This window comes from Delphinapterus leucas, chromosome 19, assembly GCF_059928025.1.
Source record: "Delphinapterus leucas isolate spDelLeu-1000000601 "Yukka" chromosome 19, BTC_Dleu_Yukka2, whole genome shotgun sequence".
In the NCBI taxonomy this organism is placed as follows: domain Eukaryota; kingdom Metazoa; phylum Chordata; class Mammalia; order Artiodactyla; family Monodontidae; genus Delphinapterus; species Delphinapterus leucas.
The window spans coordinates 70,347,782-70,352,322 of NC_143147.1; positions in this window are offsets into that span (position 1 = coordinate 70,347,782).

Genomic DNA, 4,541 nt, shown 5'->3' on the forward strand with positions numbered 1-4,541 from the left:
GGCAGCAGCCTTCGCTTCTGAGGGGCAGGGAGGTTACCAGTCAGAGAGGGAATTGATGTCAGGGGGGCTCAGCTGTCACCAGAGAGACCAGCAGTGGAGCCCGCTTCCCACTGCCCCTTTGATAAGCTATCATGGTGGGGATAGTTCTGATCTAAAGATTAGCACAATCACTAGCTGGGCCATGGCAGGTATGTAGGCATTTACTGATCAGGCTCTACGATTAAGAGGGAAGGTCAGCCAAGTGAGTAGAGTGTAGGTGAGGCGGGGACTGGTCCAGCAGGGGATGTACAGAGACAAAGAGCACAGCTGTCTTGGGTGGCCTGACTGTACATACACACACACACACACACACACACACATCACAGCATCACACACACACACACACATCACAGCATCACACACATACACACATCACACACACACACATCACAGCATCATAGCATCACACACATCACAGCATCACACACACACACATCACACACACCACAGCATCACACACACACATCACAGCATCTCACACACACACACATCACAGCATCACACACACATCACAGCATCACACACACACACACACACACACACACACACACACATCACAGCATCACAGCAGATGGGAAGAGGTGGCATCTTTAGACCATCATGCTGGAGACTGTCTCCTGCTATGACTTCTTGAGGTGTAGCTCCAGAGATGGGAATGAAGGAAAGAGGACGGGAGGAGGGTTTTACATATCAAGGAGGGTCCTGGTTTTCCCACCCTCCTATCAAGTTAGGACCCTTTAACCACCTTCCTGGGTTTTCTAATGAGGCTTCTTGGCCTGAACTGGACCCCACGTACCCTTCTCGTTCTCCATCCTTCCCGTGACACACAAAGGGCTTCATCCTAGAAAGGTGAAACCAAGAAGAGCATTGGATTCCCCACTTGAGGGACCAGGTGGCCACAGCAGGCGGTGTCTTCTTGTGTCACGTCATGGGTTTCTGCAGGGCAGGAGGACAGCCCCAGCTCTGCCCACCAACAGCAGGGCACTGACCACACGAAGTGGGGCACAATTCACACCACCCCTCTGTCCACCACCAGCACCTTCACAATCCTCCCTGGCCTTCCCACTGGCCACCAGAAGACGGTCCCCCCTGTCCTTACCGGTGTTCCCCACCCCCGCCTCCCCTCCTTGCCTCTGTCATCCCAGTTGGAGGATGTGAACGCTGGTGGGCTTTTAAGCTGTTCTTGACATTGAAGAGAACTGAGCCCCCTGAGTCACAGTCTGCTATGGGCTGAATCGTGTCCCCCAGACTCATGCGATGGAGGCCTAACCTCCAGTACCTCAGAGCGTAACCTGTTTGGAGACAGGTCTTTAAAGGGGTGATTCGGTTAAAGTGAGGCCTGGTGTCCATAAAAGAAGAGGAAGGGGCTCCTGGGGCAGAGGCATGACCGTGTGAAGAGGAAGCACGAAGCCTCAGGGGACACCAGCCCTGCAGACACCTTTGCTCTTGGACTTCCAGCCTCCAGATCTGTGAGAAAATTAGTTTCTGTCCTTTAAGCCACCGGGTCTGGTATTTCGTTATTGCGCCCTGAGCAAACGAACTAATACACAGTCCCACAGTCCTCACTAAGCCCCGGGGCCTCTGGAATTCATCTTGGAGCAAACCTGCCCCCCCAACACACACACACACACACACACACACACACACACACACACACACACACAGGCAGCCCCTTCCCCTTAGTTGGCAGGCAAGAGGTTGTCTGCGGAGGTGAGGGGCTGTTAAAAGGCCTGCGGAAGGAACACCCCTTCCTGTCCATGAGAGGTCCAGACAGCGAGGCAGGCCCTCTGATGCCCTGCTCGGGATGGGCGGGGCGGGCAGCCACCTCAGCCCTGGTCCTGGGTCTCGCCTTATAGCTGGCCCCAACCTTGTGGGAAGGAGGCGGAGAAGACCACGCGTCTGTGTCCTTTCCTTCCTGGCCCTCCACGTGGCAACGGGAAGTTCCCACGGGCGGCCGCTGCCCATCCTGCAGCCCACGCTTCATGCGGGGGGAGCGGGGGAGGGCGTGCCGCAGCTCACGGGATGGGCACCAAGGCCCTGGGCGACTCGGCCACTCGGCGCCTGGGCCACTGGCCGCCGCGGAAAGGAGACACCAGCCGTTTCCTGCTGCTTTTCCTTTGGAGAGCAGCAGCGGGAATGGAGGGTATTTCAGATCTTTCTTGCAGCAAAGGTGGTGGGAGAACCGGCTGGGACCAGCAAGCAGAGCTGGCCCTCTAGTGGCTTCTGAGGGCCGGCGGCTTTTCCACGAAGTCACGTATTAAGAGTTCCTTAAAGAAACAGATGAATAAAAGCTTTAAAAAAATAAATATTGGAGGGAATACTTATTTCCCCCTTTTCTTCCTCTTTTCCTCTATACGTCTGAGGAATAGAAGAAGGAGACAGGAAAGGAGAGAAAGGAGCAAAATGGGAGGGGCGCAGGAGGGACCAAGGGGATTTTTAACCTGTTTAATAAATGTGAGGCTAGGTTAAATATTCCCCTAGGAGAACTATTAGTTTACTTGCTCTGTGACACTTCAAGTCTGGCCCCTTTTAGCAAACTAGCTAGAAATCCAGTTTGGTAACCGCCAAATATTTTACTGGGATAGATAATTTTATTTAATTCTTATGCAACCCGACAGAGGTATTTTATTTTTATCATCATCCTCATCTCCATACAGATGGGAAAACTGGAGTAGAGAGAAGTGAATTGACTTACTCAGGGGTGCCCAGCTATTGAACAGGGAAGTCTGAAGTTGGGATCCGCGTCCAGGCTTCAGGGATAGGACCACATATTAACCCCTCTATTGAGCCAACCAGCACAGCGGCTAAAGTGTCTCAGGACACTCCTGCCCTCTAGGTTCACCATACATTCCCTCCTTTTCGTCTCGGGTCCCTCCTCCAAGCTCCGACATTCTCCACATGCATCAGATACAGAGGGCAGGCACGGGATGATTTCTATTCCTCACAATTCAATAAGGTCTTTGTGACCCTAATTCTTCGGGCAAAAGCATAATAATTGTAAAAGTAATGAAAGGAAGGCCAGGGAAATTTTCCTCTTAATGGGCAGAAAAGACAGTTCTTTCCAAAGATTGCAAACCACCCTCTGATCTCATTTGTTTCAAGTCATTTAAAACAGCCTGCTGCAGGGAAGTAGCCAACCCAGAATGCTACCACACATCTTCATTAATTCCACAAATATGTATTTTGTAGCCAAAGAATGAGTTCCTATTGTATTCCAGGCACTATTCTAATGTCCAGGGATATAGTAGGGAAACAGGGCAAAGGTCAAGTAGTCTAGGAGAGGGAGAGAGTCTGTACTTAGACAAAGGAAGAAAGAAGGAAGAAACAAATAATGAGATAATTTCAGACAGTGATAAATGACGTGGCTAAAATAAAGCTGGGTAACGGGATACGGAGGATCTCAGGACCAGGACCACCTGAACCAGAGATGTCAGGGAAGTTCTCTCGGAGGAATGATATCCGAGCAGAGACCCAAGTGATAAGAAAGAGCCCAAGGAGAGCCACAACCATGTCAAGATCTAGGGAAGAGTATTTCAGAAAAGAGACATTAGCGTGTGAAAGATGCTGACCCAAGAAAAGTCAACATGTTCGAGATATCCAAGGACAAATGAGTTGATAGATGGAAATATCCAAGTAGATATTCAAGTAGAAATGAGTTGATGATTGGAGTCTGAGGTTCAAGAGAGAAAGAAAAGGTAGAAGACGGGGACTTGAAAGTCATCAGCCTAGAGATACATCTAAAACCATGGGGTTGGATGAGAGTATCTGCGGAGAGAGCACAGATGGAGAAGTTGAAGACGGCTGCGGGGAGACCCTCGGCCCTCCGTTAACAGCCAGTGGTCTGGCAATGCTGGCCCAGAAACAGTCCCTGAGGTAGGGTGTGACGGTAGCTCCGGCATAGAAGCCTAGAGAAGCTTTCAATCAGCCAGCAGTTAACTGAGCCAAATGCTGCTGAGGGACCAGGTAAGACAGCAACAGGGTACCTGAGCACTGGATGTGACGTGATGGCTGGTGTGGACGTCCTCCAAAGGGGCTCCTCAGAAGAATGCTTGAGATGAAGGACAGATATCAGGGCACAGAGGAGAGAAGAGGGGGAGAAGGCGGACAGTGAACAAGGTTATAGGATGCGTTTTTGTCAAAGTCTCTGCTACTTCCCGGACCCCTCATCCTCTTACACCTCTCTTATCCAGAAGAGGAGGGAGCAGGTCTGCATTTGCTGCATACCATCCTTTACAATCCCAAGAACTCAGTATTTAATTACAACATTGATAACTAAGAAGATTTACAGATGGCTTAAAGTCAGTATAATCACGTGGGAAGTCCAACTGTCTTCGCCTGGATTCCCCAGAAAGCACAGCTTCAGGCGAAAGTTTACGTGCTCCGACTGTGTTAGGGAGTGCAATTTCAGACAGCAGAGGAGTGAGGGACCAGGGCAAGGAGGTCTGGAAAGAGCGAGAGGCACTACCGGGAGAAAGATGCGTCCTTAAACCTGCTGCTCCTTA